Source organism: Sinocyclocheilus anshuiensis, unplaced genomic scaffold, assembly GCF_001515605.1.
Source record: "Sinocyclocheilus anshuiensis isolate Anshui unplaced genomic scaffold, SAMN03320099.WGS_v1.1 scaffold1149, whole genome shotgun sequence".
Taxonomy (NCBI): domain Eukaryota; kingdom Metazoa; phylum Chordata; class Actinopteri; order Cypriniformes; family Cyprinidae; genus Sinocyclocheilus; species Sinocyclocheilus anshuiensis.
The window spans coordinates 508,168-527,824 of NW_015555317.1; the positions used below are offsets into that span (position 1 = coordinate 508,168).

Genomic DNA, 19,657 nt, shown 5'->3' on the forward strand with positions numbered 1-19,657 from the left:
GTTGTAAAGGTTAAAACAATGTTAAGATACTAATAAATAATCGTGTTTCGTTGGACTCGGACTCGGCTGTTTGGGACTCGGACTTGAGTCCAACTCGGCCCATTTTGGACTCGGACTTGTCTCGGACTCGATTGGTTAAAGACTCGGACTCGACGTAGGTGGACTCGAACCCAACACTAGCTGTAATATATCTGCATTTATCTTATATTATGTATGTGATATTTTGATTGTTTGCATAATTCTTTGCATAAATTAATTTAACAACTTTGCTATGTAGCTATAGACTATGCAGCTTTAAATCTACAGCTTTGTATACACATTAAACAGATCGACACAGACAAATAAACACACAAAACATGCATGCAGGCACTTGCAGCTTTATATATACACAGACAAAAGGCCATTGAAAAGCACTCTCAACATTACATAAACACACACATACTGCTCTATATACAACACACAATCAAGCATAGCCAAACACAGCAGAGATCTATTAAAAACACCCATAAACAACACACACATGCTAGTCATCGGGTACAGAAACACCCCTACACACACTCACACACTGATACCATTACATACTACAAACAACTCAGGTTTTGGACATCTGGAAGATCCCACTCATCTAGCTGAAGTTTGTTTACATCTTTCAGACGGTGCAGTCCAACCTCTGTTCCACTGAGATGATCCACCGTGCTTTTCCCAGAGAGAAAAACCCTCTTCCCCTCTCAAATATCCCTCGAAATTACCCAAAACAAGCGCTAGCAGATGGGGGCCTTTTGTTGAGGATGCAGATTTGTGTACATGATGGTTTTCTGATGCCGGCTGCCACATTTCCGAAGCAAACAGAGGATATCTGGACAGCAAGGCTTTTTGGTTCTAATCTTCTGAATTTGAAGAAGTTACATCTCTAAAAGCAATGATAAATGTGATTGTTTGTGATTGTTAATTGTGTGTTGATCACAGAACAAATCACCTACTATTTTTTTTTCCAAAATAACTTGTGTCTTCAGAGAAATCTAATCCCATATAATATTATTTTGACCTTGAGGAATGCTGCAACTAAAGTTAGATTTTTTCTTTTTCTTTTCTTTCTTTTTTTTTTTTGCTGCCTGGCCCAAAACAGAGTGTCTGATAATATGAAGCAGCTTTTAGACAGGAGTGAGGAGAACTGTGTGGCAGACAGTAGTAATTTAGACTCCTGCTTCTCTCTCTCCAAGACAGGTCCAATCTGTGTGCGTGTTTCTTTCTCCCTCCATTTCTTCTAAATGCTTAAGCTGCTCTGTACACACAAATTCAGTTATTAAGGGAAGTGACAACCACATTCAATAACCAAATTCAATATATAAACATAAATCAGAGTAGTATGTCCAACTGTATAACTACTCACCCACCTAATCTGTAGGTGTAGGTTTTTTTTTTTTTTTTTTGCCAGAAATCCAGGACTGTTTAGCCAAAACAGTGTTGTTGTTATTATTATTATTATTATTATTATTATTATTATTATACAGTATTTAATCATTTTGAATTGGCTTTTGTGTTTATAAGTTTAATTTTTAATTTTGGTTTAGGTTTTAGTAATTTTGTTATGTGCTTTTTTCATTTTTAGTTTTTTTTTTTAAATATTTTAATATTAAATATGTAGCTTTAATTTATTTTAATTTCAGTTTTACTTTGTAATTTTTAGTCACCTCAGTATTTAGTTACCAAGGCAACATTCCTATTTTTTAAATATTTATTTATTGAATTATTTAAATTAATAAAAATGGCTTTGAATTAGGGGTGTGCGATATATATCGTCTGCGATAATATCGTAATTGTTGTTTTAACGATGTGCGATTTGACATTTGATTCGGTTCAATCGCAATGACTCACTTATTAACAGTGATTTGCTGCCAACTGCTGGCGGTTTTAATTTCAAATTTCGTCTTTTTCTTTATTTTCTTTTTTTTTTTGTTGATTTTTTTCATGTTTTAAATCATTTCAAATATCAGTATTCAACGTTTTATGTTTAATATATCAAAACATTCACAATAACACACTCAGCAACATATCGTCTAATTATCGTTATCGATAAAATCCCAGAAAATATCGAGATATAATTTTTTGTCAATAAAAATAACACCCCTACTTTGAATGGTTCTAGTTTTAGTTATATTTAACAATAGCAACACTGAATCTACTAACTGAACTACTCAGCAAGCACAAATAAATGAGACATTCCCACATAATGTTTGTGGATTTTTATTTTATTTTATTTTATTTTATTTTATTTTATTTTATTTTATTTTATTTTATTTTATTTATACACAGAACAGTAACTCTGCGAATTTACTCCTTTAGATATATGCTGTTGTTACTTTCAAAACTTTGCAGTGGCTATGTGACCTCTGTTTGTCCGTCTCTCTCTTTCTCCCTGCCGCTCTCTCACTCTCTGTCTCTCTGCTCCCCCTCTTTGTCTCTGTCTCTCGTTTTCCCTCTGCTCTCTCAAAAGTCATCGAGGACACACGGTTTGAAAAGTGAGTGTGTTTTAATGCTGGTTAATTACACATTTGAAGAGCGCAAACAAACCCTCCTCTCGGTGCTGCCGCTCAGAAGTGTCACGGCTCCATCTCTGTGATCTTCGTGTTTACACCATGTACACAAAGCTTTAAAAACAGAAGAAGAGCACTTCCCTAGCTTTGCTCTGATGGGGAGAGAGAGCTTTTTGGCTTCATGTTAAGGGAAGATCAACTCTGACCGTGGGTTCTGGAAGAACACTGGATGCCTTTTAACAGACACTTTAAAGTGGAACCTTTGAGCTTTCAGCTGCTGTGAAATCACCGGTTCATGTGATTCTGAACGCCCACTTCCACAAACACACAGTTTATTAGTGTTTGATAAGGCAGCATCACTCGTAATGAAGACTGGAAGTTTGTTCTAAAATTGTGCACCTTGGTGAGGAGATGTGTGATCTTCATTTCTATCTGACTGGACTGGTTATGTCTTTCTGTTATATCATCATCTCTATCTACCTGTTTGTCTGTCTATCTATATTTTTCTAGAATATTTTTGAAACTTGAGAATGAAGTTGCTTCTAACAATAACTAACTCCATTAATTTTTCTTAACTATGAAGAGCATCCTTTGAGCCATAGCGTTTTCATCGGGGAAGTTAGCATGCTTTATAGCTCTGACAGATCCTTGTCTGAGGGTTGAATGAGCCGGCCTGCATTTTCCTGTGAGCTCTGCTTAATGTATTCATATTTACTTGTTATCTGGAGCAAACCACATGTTCTTCTGGGTTCTTCTGCTTCAGCGGCCCTTCAGGTCAGCAGTAAGCATGGGTCAGTCATTGCTCAGGTCAGGGTAATGGTTTGGAAAGCCTACACCAGCACCAGAGGCCCCGTACGAGGCCCAGAGCCAGAAACATGCAGGCGAAAATCTGTTTCCCAATCAATCAAACTGCTCTGCACACAGGCCAATGATTGATCGACTGCTAGTTCACTGCTGCACGCTTTGGTTCTGACCCAGATAAGAGGCTTTTTTCCCCTGATTTTGGCATTTTGTTTCATCACAGATAATCACTCATGTTGTTAATGAATGAACTGCAGTTGCTGCGTGTTATTTTGAACGAATGCATGTGTGAAATACTATTTTTGTTTCTTTTTGACTGACTACAACAAAGCAAGTCAGCCTACATGTGCTGATTGTGGGGTAATATGTGTGGAATTTTTCAATATGCATTTAAAAATGGTAAAATCTTGAAGACTGAAGCTCACACCAAAATGATTATCATTTACTCTCGCTCATGCCTTAATCCCATATGACTCTCTTCCATGGGACAGAACATGTTCCCCTGTAGATCAACAGCGAAGAGGAGGATTTTCGTGAAGTCTAAATTCTCATAATTTCATGACACAATGTTTCAGAAGTAGTAAAGGGTACTTTTACACTGTCATTATTTGATTTTTGTCAGCTGCAGTTCTTACTTCCATTACATGGAAAAGAGAAGCCTGGATATTCTGCTTAATACTGTATGTGTTCACTGAATGAAAATAAAGTAATATAGGGAATGACACGAGGGTGAGTAAATACTGGCATTTTTGGGTGAAGTATTCCCAAAAATGTAAGCAAAAAACTAATAAAAATACATTATTCAATCTCTTTGACAGACAGTTGTTGTTAAGCATATGAACATATTCAAAAAGAAGCATAAATCAGTCCACTGATTATTATTTCTGTGATGTTTGTTATGGGTTCTTTTAAGGTCAAACGGCTAGAGCAGAAGGACAGTCCACTGAAAGAAAAAATGTCCTGTCACTTTAGATGATGTTTTTCCTACACCTCAGATTTGCTCGTTTAGCTCACCCATGCTGGCTTCAGGCGCTACAAACAGCTGTCATCTGACCTGCTGAAAACACTGACTAGAAAAAGCATTCTCTCTGTGTGCGTGGAGACAGAAAAAGCCACCGATGACTTCTAATCATCTCTGTCACCTTTCATAGCTGCTCTTTGACCAGGTTAAAGCGGAGTGCAGGAGGAGCGTTCTACAAACACTAGTGAGCTGCCTACCTAGACAGCATTTTTAGGAATCATAGGCCTACTCACTTCTATTTTTCAAACAGTAGACAGCAAAATTATGATTTCTTGTAAGACCTCATTTGGCCAAATGTTAAGTATTTGCTTAATTTTATCTATTCTTTGCATACACTGCCATTCAAATGTTGGAGGTCAGTAAAATTTTTATTTTCTTTGAGAGAAAGCATATTTTTTATTCAGCAAAGGCACCTTAAACGGATATAAAAAAGTGACAGTAAAAGACACTTATAATTTTACAAAATATTTCTATTTCAAATAAATGCTGTTCTTTTTAACTTTTATTCATCAAAAAAAATATTGGAAAATGTCATTGTTTCCACAAAAATATCGAGCCGCATAACTATTCAACAAAATAAGAAATGTTAATAATAAGAAATCTTTTTTGAGCACCAGATCAGTATATTAGTATGATTTTTGAAGGATCATGTGACACTGAAGACTTGAGTAATGATGCTGAAAATTCTGCTGTGCATCACAGGAATGAATTACATTTTAAAATATATTCAAATAGACAACAGTAATATTAAATAAAAAATATGTATTTTTCACAATATTGCTATTTTTACAGTATATTTATCAAATAAATGCAGTCTCTGTGAGCTTAAGAGACTTTTAAAAAGTCTTACTGACCACAAACTTTGGTATTTTATGTATTTAGTAGATTAGTCAATCCCAAAATGCATTGCAGTGAATTCCTTGAGAAGTGTACAGAAAATAAAACTGGACTGACATGATCGTTTTGAATCTTGTTGGGTAGGATTCTTTATTAAGCTGCTTTTGGAATGATTTGTATTGTAGAAATTGCCATACAAAACATATTGAATTGAATTTATTCAGTGCTAAACAGTAGCTTCAAATCAGTCTCTTGAGTTCATGAGGTTGTATTTTTGTTATTATTCTTTCTTAGAAGGCGGTTGACTATGTACACAGTTATATTATGGTGAGTAACTAGCACAGAAACCATCCCCGGTCTGGTCTGTGTGATTGTAAGAGTGATAAACAGAGCTCTCTCAGTGTGGTGTGTGTGTGTGTGTGAACGTGAAAGAAAGAGGAGAGGACAGTTGGGACCCATAAATACACACGCCTGTGGTGTGTGCGTGTATATTATTATCTCCACTCTCTCTCTGACAGCGCTGATTTGTAGATTGGCTGATAGTTTGTTGTTTGTTTGGTTATTTATTCAGGAGTAGTGCTCTCCATTCTCTGAGCTGTCTAGAGCATATTTAATGCTCTGCTTTAGAAGCTCATATTACCTAGCACTCTGTCTTTTAGACAGATCAATCAATCAAATATTGAATATAGCTACTCATAAGTACTTGGTACATTATCAGCGCAGCGGCAGACGTTCAAACTAATATCACGTAATTTACGTCTCTGATGATTGGTTGATATCAGAAGGGAGGCTAGCCTCCCTTATGAGGGTTCTTTTCTCAACACTCCTCAGCGCTGAAAGTGAACACTTGATGCTGATTGGCTAATTTTCTTTTACCAACGGAGGCACGAGAGCTCACCTCTCCCCCGGCCTCCCTCTCCCCTTCTCTATCACCTAGCGGTTGCAATTACATCAGCAGATTCGGCACATTCGCGATAGAAAAGCGGCGCTTTCACGTTATGGTATTACAACTGTGAAATTACAAACAAAAAATACACATTCTGAGACATGAACTAAAATGAATTGTGAATTTTATTAACATTAAATCGTCCTCCTCCCATTTTCACCTCAAAATTATGGGGAAGCTGTGCCTTCCCTGCCTCCCCCGACCAGCCGCCACTGTTTGTTTGGCACAATGTGAAGCAGAAGCACCAGAAAAGCATCTTCACAGATCACTTCTGGCTTTTGATTCACTTGAGACCTCCAAGGCCCGTGGAAACACAATCCAAACAGCCTAAAGTGCAGCAATCAAAGTACCCATGATAAATCCAGTGCTTTAGCAATAGCAAAACCATTTTGCTCAAATACATAATGTATGGCTGAACACTATAAAGCAATAGAGATTTCATTAGTAATTTTAACACAGATAAGGGTAAAAATCTTTTTTTTTACTCAATAAGTTTGTTGTTTTCAAGTAAAAATTTCGAAACATCTTTGACATATTTTTTCTTTTACTTGAGAAGCAATGTGTTTTTTGGGCAATCAGAGTCTCATCTCCCATCCCCTTTAAAAGCCAGTTGCGCTCGCGCCATGGCGGGTTCGCTATTTACATGGCGGAATTTAATTTTTCATTTTTAAAAATGTTTGTGTGCTGCTGCGTGTCCCTGTGTGTGTAATAAGCAAAGTTTACGCGCGTTGTGCACCCATCTATAGGCACATATTACTAACGCGCTCTTTAAATAACAAAGAAAAAATATTGCGCCAGATTTTAGACCAGGTTTCTGTTGGTCAATGGCGCAGTCTATTTCAGTTGCCTCAAAATAGCAATTCGCCAGCAATGCGCCTGAACACACCTCGTTTTCAGATCAGCACGCCCATGGGCGCACAAATGGGCGCAAATGCATTTGCTATTTAAACAACGTGGCACAGGACGTGAAAATGACAACTGCGTCGGGCTGAAACTAGCAAAAAACACTTGCGTCGCGCCTGGCGCCGCATTGCGCCAGGTGTATGATAGGGCCCATTATGGCAAATTTATATTATTGTTCAGTGTTTCATTTGCTTTGAGATCCTTCAGTTATTTTGACTTCATATTTGGGCTGAATATGAACGTTACTCTCTCCACTTGATTTGTTAACCGTAAACATGCTTGAAAGCAGGTTTTAAAAAGTTACTTCTGATAATGTTTGGAAGGTGACACATATCATTATTCTCCCTTTAGGGATGATGACATTGCTTAATTTAAATATTCATTCTGATAGGTCAGTTTACAAGTGAGATTAGCTTTTCTTTTAGCATTCATGCAGGGATTACAACTCATGTGGGCTGATTATATTATGAATGCATGTGAATGATGCACATACATAAAGTCAGTTGATTAAAACAACACTTAATTTGATAGCTTTACTTGTTTAGTATATTTGAATGCATTTCTGGAGGTCCCAGTCTTTTATTTTTAATTGTTGATCTATTTAATATTGATGTTTTGTTGAACAACAAAATAATAATTACTAGAAATAAGAGATATTAGATTGGTAATTTGTATATTTTACATTTTTAAATGCAATTTTTGAATATTCTATTTTATTTTATTCTATTTTTAATTGTTGGTCTGTTTAATACAGATGTTTTGTTGCAAGAGAAAAATAATTATTACTAGAAATATGAGATATTAGATTGGTAATTTATATATTTAATATGTTTAAATAAAAAATGTATATTTGAAATATTATTTATATTTTATTAAATTTTAAATGTTTTAAAATTCTCTTTTTAATTGTTAGTGTATTTAATACTGATGTTTTGTTGCAACAGTTTTTTTATGACATGTCTAAGAGTACGTGCACACTGCGAGCTTTAGTGCTCAATTCCGATTTTTGCTCCGATCCGATTTTTTTTGTATAGCTGTTCACATTGTTGTTTTAAATGTGGCCAATATCAGATTTCCAGTGTGAACAGATCATGGATCTGAACTGACCCGCATGCGCAAAAGAACAATACGAACAGGGTTGCTAGGTTTTCACAACAAAATCTGCCCAATTACTTCTCAAAACTAGTCCAAAACTAGCCCAATCGCGTTCTGGGGGTTATATATCGCGTTAGTGGGGTCGCTTTAACCCACAGAGTTGAAAAACAACCCAGGGCAACGATTAAAAAGTTGCCCAATTCTGCTGGAAATCTGTGGACTTGGCAACACTTGCGCAGTGCACGTCATGCGGAAGTAAACATAAAGTAAGCGATTATGCGTTTATTTATAGTATGATCTGCCGCAGAAGCCAGCGAAATTATGCACTGGCAATATGAAAAATAAAGACAAGGATGTGACAGAAGAGAGCAGAGTTTTGAAACTTTTATGATACGAGCACTATATACAGTACATGTTTTGCTTGTATATAGAGTTGTCACTGCAATACATATGAGTTCTGACACGTCACTGTACTCCACTGACTTACTTTTGCAACTGTCTTGATAGCTTTGGGTATGTAAAATCTTTGAAGTGACTCCCATGAGTGCAGAATCGTGACGAATGTTGATCTAGAGTGACGTAAAAGTCGCATTAATTCCGATATGACTGTTCACACTGCGGTCGCATTGCAAAACGTCTGACCTGTATCGGATTTAGTACCACATATGGAAGTGGCTAGGCATGGGCCGATTACCGGTTTCAAGGTATACCGACAGTGTGAACGTAGCCTAAGTGCCTATGATAATGCTGAAATGTCAACAAAGCAAAAAATAATTGATAAATAATAGTAGAATGAAAGCATTACTTAATAAGAAAAAATGAATTGTTAGTTATATACAAACTACCATTAAATAAATCACTAATAATTTAGTTATTCTGCTGCAATTGAGTGTCTCTTAGCAGAGGTGGCTAGGTGTTGCATTTTCATGTCAATATGACACAATTTTTTTTTTGTAGAGAACATCAAGGGTGACAGCGCTGACCGTGATGAGGCTGTTTGGGTATTGTGACTGCTGCCGCTTTCAAAAACATTCCCACAATGCACCGGGGCTTTGCACAGCACGCCGGTTGGTTTGTATGAGCGAGAAAAGTGCAGAGAGTTATTTGGACTGTGACAGAGAGTAGAGGTGGCCTTCATTCTATGAGCATCTGAATGAAGAAATAAGAAAAAGGCAGGAAGTCTGCTGATGTGTGGTGCATTCAGAAGCTTCCTTTCAGTTCCTCCTGCGTCTGAACGCCGTTAGGGGTGACAATAATACACTATTAGAGTGTACAAACACTCACAGCCTAATGATGGCCATCCGCACAATCGCACACTGTGTGAAGACACCTTGAAACCCAATTAAAGAGCTCTCTGACCTCTCTGAGCTCTGGGCTCTATTATGTGGCTTGAGAAAAGGCCATGGTGACTGGACAAAGAGATACCGAGAGAAAGAGACAGACAGGTTAGAAAGACTTCTGGCATGGGAGTGTGCTGAATAGACTGAATAGGTGAAGAAAAGTGTGTCTCGCTCTTAATGAAGAGCCACATCATCCACTAACTCTCGTATCTTGGTTCCCTTCTTCACTGTGGGCTGCTTTTCTAAATTTGTTCCTTTTTCTGCTCTGATTCACTAGTAAATTAAACTTGATCACACACATACTGTATAGAGGCTGAAAGTTTAGCAGATACTTGCAGGACTCCTCAGTTTCTTTCTGTTGGTTGATAAAGTCTCACCACTAGCTTGGTTTGACAGTTCAGATCCATTACTGGCTGCTAGGGTTGGGTGATATATTAAATATTTGCAATATTCAGTGTTTTGTGTGTGTGTGTGTGTGTGTGTGTGTGTGTGTTGGCGATATGAAATGGAGCAACATCATGAACATTGTGATGATATTCAGTCATTAGGGTTTTTTAGGCCTGTGCCAGTAGGCTGATTTTGTGTCATGACTTGTGATTTTGAGAATGCTAAGACAGCGATATTATAATGGCGTGTCTGATTTAATCTCAGTTGTAAAAGTGCTGATAGAGTTGGGAAGTTTGATTCATTTCCATGAATCAGTTATTTCAAACTGTCCATTTCATGTCCCAGAATGGCATTTTGTATCATTTTAGAGCAAGTAGATAAATATATGTCCAAATGTATTCGGACACTTATGCCACATTTAAAAATGCTTGACTTTGCATTATATAACTCAATATAAAACAAATGGCATTTATTTTAAGAAGATGGTAGAATTACTTTTCAAGTCATACTTTTCAGAAAGTTTGTTTGGTTTAAAATATATAAATTACTTTAAGAGGAATAAGTATGTTTTACTCTAATGTAGTGTGATTCAGAGTTTTTTATGTGTGACTTAGGTGTGTAGTATTATTTCTTAGTCTTATATAATTATTATAATATAATACATTATAATAATCATCATTTATACATTTCAAATGTCTTTTTCTGCAATTTGTTTTAGATTAGGGGTAGTACATGTAGTACACAGTGTAGGATGTTGTCTGACTTTGAAATCAAACACACAGTTCACTTACTTCCTGTCAGCAGCTCTGTCCAGCATGTCATCATGATGGAATATGAAGCATGTAATCTGCATGTTAAACTCATGTATCTTTTTGCCCTTGGGAGCTCATCTGCATCTCCAGACCCGCAGCCCTGGATTCACCCCACGGCTTGCATTAGTAGTCATAAGCATTGCTGCTCTCTGTCACTGAGGTTATTCAAGAGGGAGAGTTATATGACAATTCTTCAGGTACTCTGCTGAAGTTGTTTTGAATAGGAATTTACCCAATATATGTCTCTTATACTCTTTATGCTAAAATATTCTATCACTATTTGCACTTATCGTAAACAAAAGTTTATGCTATTTATATGTGATGTAAACAGTATCTGTCTTTAATTATACTTCAAGTAAGAGGCATCTACCTACTTTTATAATTAATAGGCTGCTGCCATCTTTTCTATACAATCAAATCATATCTTCAACAAAGTCTAAAAAGAAGCCTAAAAGCAATAGGGATGCACCAAAATTTTGGCCGAAGCTACCCAGAGCCGGCCCAAGGCATAAGCGAACCAAGCGGTTGCGTCAAAGGGTTAAAAACTATCGCTTTTCAGTGGTGGAGGGGGGATAAAATGAACCTGGGGGGCACAAATCAGATCTGAGGGGGCAATGCCCTTTTGTATATCTATCTATCTATCTATCTATATATATATATATATGCTGGTTTATTTAGCTACTTTTCAGTACACCACATTAAGAATGCCACTTAGTACTGTAAGACTTTGAATGTTAAAGTGCAAATTAACACCTGACCACTCTTGTGGGTTTGCTACTGTTACCATACAATTGATAATGAGTGTTAGATTTATAGTGTGATAGAACAAAAGTTCTTTAGAGTAGGAAAAAAAGAAGGTTCCTTAGATTTTTTTAAATGTTCTTTACACCAAGAAAAAAAAAAAGGTTTGTTTTAAGAACGGTTCACTGAAAGGTTATTTGAAGAACCAAAAATGTTTGTTCTATGGCATCACTGTGAAAACCCCCTTTTGGAACCATTATTTTTGAAAGTGTAGAATATGTAATAATGCTAAAGGACTCATCCAAAAACACACTAGTTTTTTACTATTTTACATTCACTTGTCAGCTTTAGCCAGTCGTTTTATATTCAAAGCGAGTTAAAGAAGCAAAATGCACATATCAAGTGATAGTCACTAGAACAGGTGGGCGAGAACATAGCTCAATATTGTCGCACCAGGGGTCCTCAGATCTGTAAACCGCTACTGGGTGGTTGCTGGGACTCTCTCGGCAGTCACACATCAGGGGCCCTTTTTGGCCCCGGTCTGGCGACGTCCACGCAGCTGACAGCATTTCAGTGACAAATTATTGATCACAGAGCGGCATTGAGAGAGACTGCGAGGATCCCCTGCCACGGCTGCCTACTTCAAATGCCTGCACGAAATATCAAATAGCTGTAGGAATATGAAAGAGGCGAGGGGACGGCCGTGACTGTAAAAATCAGGAGAAAAGGAAATGAATAGTGTACTGAGTACTGACAATCCCAAACTGTGTTTTTGTTTACATGGCAGTTAGTATTCATGAATGCTGAATTAGCACAGGCTTCTAGTTGTTCTTTCTCTTTATTCCTGTCTGTATCTCTCTTGATCTTTTTCGTTTCTGGAGACGCGTGTGTGTTGCCACAGCAAAATAGCATGTATGTAATAACACACTGTGCTGCAGTGTTGGAATGTTTTTACTCTACTAGAATCTATTCATCTGATAATTCTGTAAAAATACATTCTGAGGGTGCTAAAATAATGACTGTTTCCAAACAGGTTTAAAGAACTCGTCCTCCATAGATACAGTTTGCAAGAAGGCATGGTCCACTTGTGAAGGAAAACAAATTTTGGTACCTGTAGTTACTTATGCTCTCTCTGGAAAACTGAGAGAAATATTTGAATGATTTGACTTTTAATGACAGAATTCATGCTGAAATGTTAGTGTATTTTGCGCTTAAAAAGCCAATAATTGATAAAAAAAATAAGGCCAAAGAAGATTGCTTTTGCTGCAAGCAATTCAGCGAAAATGACATCTATGGAAGCGTAACTTAAATGTGTATGTCTGTAGCAGACATTTCACTACAGGTGAAATACATATATAAATGACACAGAATCATTGAAATGCTGAAATCAGGATCCACTATTAACCTTTTTATCTCTGGTGAAAGGATTGAGCCATAATTATTCTTTACTGGTCATCAATTTTTTTATTTTATTTTTTTTTTTTTTAATAGTAATTACACTCTTTATTTTTTATCCATATAATTTATTTATAAATGCATGAATAATTTATTTTAATTTATTTTATTTTTGTATTTTTTTAATAATTTAAAATGAAGTGAAGCTGTGCCAATTAATACAGTCAAGTGTGTGTGTGTGTGTGTGTGTGTGTGTGTGTGTGTTTCCTAACCATTTTAAGCTACATATGTAGAATATGACCCGAATGCAGCCAGGTTTTTTTGGGGGGGCATTTTTCTCCTGGGGGCAGGAAATACATATTCAAATTTGGGTTTCTGGCTTAATTCGAGGTGCAAATTAACTTTTCAGCATGTTTTCGTTGCTGAAATAGTTACGTCTGTTGGGCATTTCTCCTTAGCTGTCAAAAGTCAAAGCCAGTCTGCAGATGTTGGACAGTCTGAGAGAGTTGACTGATTTCAATCCATCCATTCTGAGGATATCAAACACATGTGATAATTTGAGCCAATTTTAGAACGCACATTGTTTCCAGTTGTTATGATTCTCCTAGCAACGAGGCTCATGTTTCTGTGTGAGTTTTTTTCTGTTTGGAAAGACTGGACAATCTGTGTATGAATCTTAATTGTGTAGTATATAATGACCAGTTTTTCTCTAACTATTTACAAAGTCAACAAGTGTATAAAGTCATGTGTATTCCAGCCTTAAGGAAAATGAACAAAAAAGATCCATTGATATTAAGGATAAGATCATAAGTATAAGTATAATCATAAGGGTGTGATGAGGTGTAAGAGGCATTTGCAGGGTTGTTTGAAAATGTTTATTTTTGTAATTCTGACATAAATTACACACTTCACCTTTAAGTGATGCCCATAAAGAATTTAATTAGAGTTAATGTAGCTACCTATGTAAATAGTTGACAGCAAAATTGATTGCTAGGGTTTGGCACAGCATTATTAGTTTGGGTGTAACTTTAATGGGTTTAGGTAGAAATATGCCTGTCAGATATCTGATGTTTGTGAGGTTAGCGATAACACACGGTTATTCAATTTCACACCTGGGTGTCCTGTCTGATCTGGGAAAGCAGATCTGTGGATGGGAATTCAGAACTATGAATGGTTTCCAAATGAATGTTCTGATGAGGCCGAGGGCAGAACAGTAGACCTGGTTCAAGTCTCAAAAAATTTCCTTATTTTGAGAAAAGAGTATCAAATTATTCTGAGCTGTTTCACAAGTTTGCAACATGTACCTGAACATTTAGATGTTCTTGAAGGTGAATACTTGCAGAAACCCGACAACATCGCCTCGGGCGTACAAATGAGATTTATGGTGCACTGTTGCAAGGCAATAACTGTAATATTTCTCTTTCTTCTCCTCTCCGTCTTGTCTTTCTTACTTACCATCCTTTGATTTGCCGAAGGCCGACAGAAGAGAGAAAGGCGGTGGAGATGTAATTTCAGATGGCATTATGGTTTGGGTTCTGTGATGAGTCTGTGACAGCAGCAGAACGAATTCAGAGATTCTCCAGGAGCGTGATTGTCTGCTGGCAGATAAACTGACTCCTCTAAGGTTCCTCAGGGTGGCAAGAAATTTGCTAAACGTCAACCAGACACAAGTCCTGAAAACATTTAGAAAGTTAAGAAGGAAATTAAGTTGCCCAAATTACATTTTAACCATTTACTCTTTTTCACAATTCTGTATGACTTCGTTTTATATTTTGTTAGTTAGTTACATAGTTATAAGTTAGTTATAAATTTAACTTGAATGAAAGTGGTGAAGCACCAAGTACCAATATATGCATCTTTATTTTATTTTATTTTATTTCATTTCATTTATATTTTTTAAGACATGTCCATGCTTCAGAGTGGACCTGACTTTGCTGATCAGTAAAAAAAAAAAAATTAGGCTGTTTTATTTATCCTCTGTGTCAATATGACATTTCTGAGATCTATTTCTTCAGACTGCCCTGCTTACATTCTGGTTATCCGAGGGCTTATCTCAGTTTATGAATGCGGTGAGCTGCAGAGGTGATAAGTCATCGCAGATTGAATATGTGTTTGGTCTTGGCGCGTTATGCATTCCTGTTGAAGGTGAAAAGGCGGTTCACGGATATGAAGCAGCTGCTGAACTCTGTACGTTTCAAAGCTTTATGTACACACAGACCTCTGCTCTGGGCTGTCGACTTGAAAAACACCTTCCGTTTCTATTCAGTGCCATAGAACGTCTCGGTTACGTATGTAACCCTCGTTCCCTGAAGGAGGGAACGGAGACGTCACGTCGGTTGACCGACGAAATTGGGATCTCGCTTAGAGGGACCAATCCACTTCGAGTGTAAACTAAACGAGCCAATGCACATTGGCATGAGATTATGATCCCAATTTTGTCGGTCAACCGACGTGACGTCGGGAGTGACCAACTGAAAGGGAACGGTTTAATAATCCCTTGGCCTGCTGGAAACCGGGAATATTGTGGGAATTTTTATTTTTTTTTTGGAAATGCATTTATTCATCATTAGCAGTTTTTACTCCACGGGTAGTTTACAAATCTGAAAAGGCCATAAAAGACGCACAATATGGCTTCTTTCCTCCCTCATCAGCCATTTAAAGAGGATTAATCACTCTTTTTCTTCCTCCTTCTCCCTCTCAGCTCTCGTCTTCACCCAAACGGTTACAGTTTTTCTAAAGGGAAGTAACAATGGGGTCTTAGCTCTCTTTCTGGTAGAGCGCTGATGCTAATGGTGTGTCATTTTGTGTACCGTCAGACCATGTTCGTCTGGACGGGCAGACTTCATTTCACCCTGCTGACCTTTATTGCGGCCCTACGCCCCGGGGATCGGGCCCTCAAGAGTCCCCTCTGCCTTAATCTTCCGGAAAGCTCCTTAGACTCCCGCATTTAGACAGGCAAATCTCAGCCTACACAAAAGCAACCCATCTCAGGGCTGAGGAGTCACAGGACCCCAGTCGACCTACACTGGATCAAGGCGACAGAGGGTCTTACATGCCTCTCAGGAAGAAATTGCCCTTCTGAGAGGGAACTGGCATAATCTACTGCTACGTTACAAGAGGAGGTGTACGAGTATGTGTGAGTGGCACTCTTAAAAATATAGATGGATCTTTTATTCTTTTTATCTTTTATTTTTGTAGCACATTTAGTCTTTCACTTTATAGGTTCCGAAATTATCTTTTGGAGATTAAAGCATTCTTGATGTCACATTATAAGTTCTTCACATGCGTGTAGTGGGTTCCAGGTTCTTTAAAATAATGAACTATGGATATTTTTAAAGGTTTTCATAAAGGTTCTCCCATGGTATCAGTTGTTCGTGGCTGTGTGAAGCACCTGCCTGAATCCCAGCATTAGGAAACAGTGGCTGAAGGTTATTGTTTAAAAGGTTGCTGATCACATCAGTCTGATCTAACAGGGTTGAAAAGTTTTTGAAGGACGGACAGTGCAAATGATTCTGAACATGACTGCGAACAGGCAGTTGATGTGTAAGTATAGCAAAATGCCATTTTTCATTTCTTTTATGAAGAGACAGAACACCAAAAACAGCCTGTTTAGTTCTAAGGGTCAGGGTGGGAAAAGTGGTCATAAAAAGCTAAATTCTTACTTTAAGCCATAAACATTGAGTAACTTCACAGGTAAATCACAGGAGAAATAAAATAAAACAAATTAATAAAAAAACACACACAAAAAAAGAATAAATAAATTATAAAAATGGCATGGTATGACAAATTGGTATGACAAATTTTTGCTCAGGTTATCTTGCTTTAATAGTACTCCATAATGACTAACAGATTGGATTGGATGGATTTGTTTGTCTTTTAGATGTATTTTTTTAGGTATATTAAAATAATCTCATAATAATAATAATAATTATTATTATTATTATTATTGTTGTCGTTGTGGTGGTAGGAATGATATATGTATGTTTATATATTTTTAATAATCTGAATATAGATTTTAATTAAAAACTTAATCTTAAAATATTACTATTACTATTCTAAATAATAATAATGATCTTTAAATGTATAATATATACAATTTTAAAATTAAATTACTAAAAAAGCACTAAAAATGTTTTTATTATTATTGATTTGTGCTGTCAAAAACTAGCTTTGCAGATTTATCATCATTGCAACTCGCAAAGGAAATATTGAGTATTGTGGGCCTTGTAATCAACGTTGAGAACCAGTGTCTTAGATCATTTCTTGCAATAAATGTCCTGGAGAATCTTTCTAGGACTATATTTAGGCCCTTTTTAGGTCTTTCTGTGTGCATGTGAACGTGTGTGTGCAGTATGAATACCATACTCTCTTGTGATCTAGCACTATTGCTGTTGTACCCATGACACTCTGACCTAGTGTGACAACAACTGGGTTGTTTGGCTTAAGATGGGACTTTCTGGATGTTTGATGTTTCCATTCTATGTAACGGGCCCTTGTCAACTCCAGACTGCAGGTTGTGCCTTCAAAGGCCATGTGGCATATGGAACTTTCTATTTGGTTATGTAACGTGCTGCTGACACGCTGAATACACTCCTAACAAAGAGGAATTGGAAAAGCCGGGTATCTGACCTTTCTCATCTGTTGTTATCATTAACATGTTTATTCCTTATTTAATTGTTAGTCCGTTCGTATGTCGGATCGCTTGAGAGATGCACATGTGGTTTAATCCTCTTGGCCAGAGGCTGCGAGTCTTTGACAAAGTCACCAAAGTCAGCACGGCCTCAGGTGTGTGTGTGTGTGTACTCACCTTCAAAGCTTGGCACATTGAAATATTCTGACTTCCTTTCAAATATCAAAGAGAGAAAATCCTGCATACTGAGCTGCTCTGTTAATTAGACACTTCATTAAAGCTAACAATAAATTACCATTTAAAAAAAAACTGATCTGAATTGGCAATTTTTTGCTTCGTTAATCAGTGCGAGTTTAAACAAACCTGAAATTACAGCTCAACTACATTCTTTATACAGTTGTTTATATAAATAATGTGAATGTGTTTATTTGTTTAATCTAGAATTAAGCAGCGGTAATGAATATTGGTGATGAGTGCGTCATAGGAAATATATTACAGTAATGACTAACATCTTAAGATATTATGTACGCATCAGAATGGCAACCTGACATTAATTTAAATAAACATATGCAGTTGTTTCAGTAAATGTATGCATCTGTTTATATATTTGTTTATTCTAGAGACATTTGGAAAGTAACTGCCAGTAATGAATATTAATGATGTGTGTATGTTGCAGAAAACATACTAGAGAAATGCTGTATTTACAAATCCTTGCATCTGCCAATTTATTTGTTTGTTTACTATAGAGACATTTACTGGTAATGAATACAAGGTAAAAATATCAATGTTGAGTATGACGTGCAAAAAGAATTAGAAAAAAAAAGTTTCTCTAGTATGTTTATTTATTAATTAGAACATTATACTCGAGCAGTTCCTGTAATAATATATTTATTTTGTTAATTTGGTTATTTTGTGTGTGTGTGTGTGTATATATATATATATATATATATATAGTATAAAAAATGAACATAGTTTCATCTACTTGCTTATTTTATTATTTTATTATTTTTTTATTTATGTATTTATTTATTTATCAATAAAGCAAGCCAATTCATTGAAGTTAATACAACAATACAAATATAAAAGAAATAATACATTTGTTCTGTTTTAGCTGTTAGTAAACAGACCTGAAAATAAATCTGTTTTTATTTATATGCACTTGTTTGTTTGTTCATTCTAGAGACATTTGAAACATAACCAGCCGTAATGAATTCTAATGACTAGCATTTTGCAGAAAACATACCAGGGAAACATTCAACACCAACACCTTTGCATAAAAAAATCAATCTGGAGATGTTTGGTAAATAGCCAACAGGTTTTTGTGAAACAAACTGAAGGAACGTTTAACATCTTGTTCTTTTATCACCTCAACAGAATGGCAAACTGACGTTTGTTTAGCTGACATCTGCAAGTCTCCCGTCCTCAGAAAAACATCTCGACACACCCCAGTCTGCAGTAAAAACAACATGAATCAACTGTGCGTGGCAGCACAGCAACATCAGATAGTGACAGAAGAGTCAAAACAAATAAACGAATCCAGCGCCAAATATGACTGTAAAAGCTTGCTGCTCAAATGGCGGTGGCGCTTCTCTCAGGGGTAAACGGCAGACAGAATAAAACAGTGTAAGCGAAGCGTGTCGCTTTTAGACTCCTGCTTTCATCACCTCTGCTTCATACACAATAGAAGCACTCACAGGCTGTGCAGGTAATGAGGTGGGAGAGAGAGCTTATTTAGTTAGGCTGGGACAGACGTAAGCGGAGGAGAGATTGTGCTCGCTTTAGCTTATTTTCGCACCTCGATGGCTCAAACACACACACAAACATTTCCACATGGAGCGATGGCCTGTCAGTGCAGATATTTTGCTAGGAAATCTAGGAAGATAGGAAATATTTTGGATCTGCGTCTCCCTCCAGCCCCGCTTTTGGAGCATTGTTCCTGAATTAGTTTGAGGGTGAGGTAGTTTGCCGCCCTTCCTTTAAAACACACAGACACAGTGTTTGCTTTGTTTCTTGTAGTGCGCACACAGCAAAGATCACTCAGCACTGAAGATGCTGTATTAGTGGTGGTGTTTTTCTTTTTTCACACAAGCTAGTACATTTTCAGTGCACACACACATTCTTGAGGCAAAGTGCATCCATCAATTTGTCCCTCAGTCATGATAAAGGTAAAAGGTGCATGGCTGCTTTCATCTACACACACACACACACACACACA

General features: G+C 36.8%; 1 protein-coding gene and 1 long non-coding RNA gene across 2 annotated transcripts in view; both read left to right on the plus strand.

Annotated features, from left to right (window-relative positions):
* Window positions 1-19,657, plus strand: part of LOC107671589 (ephrin type-B receptor 1) — a 248,840-nt gene that overhangs the window by 126,433 nt on the left and 102,750 nt on the right. The gene's annotated exons all lie outside the window — the stretch shown is intronic.
* Window positions 6,256-19,657, plus strand: part of LOC107671590 (uncharacterized) — a 20,663-nt gene continuing 7,261 nt past the window's right edge. Inside the window, exons 1-2 of the long non-coding RNA XR_001632221.1 lie at window positions 6,256-6,357; window positions 17,598-17,609. This is a non-coding gene — a long non-coding RNA (uncharacterized LOC107671590). The remainder of the gene's footprint in view (window positions 6,358-17,597; window positions 17,610-19,657) is intronic.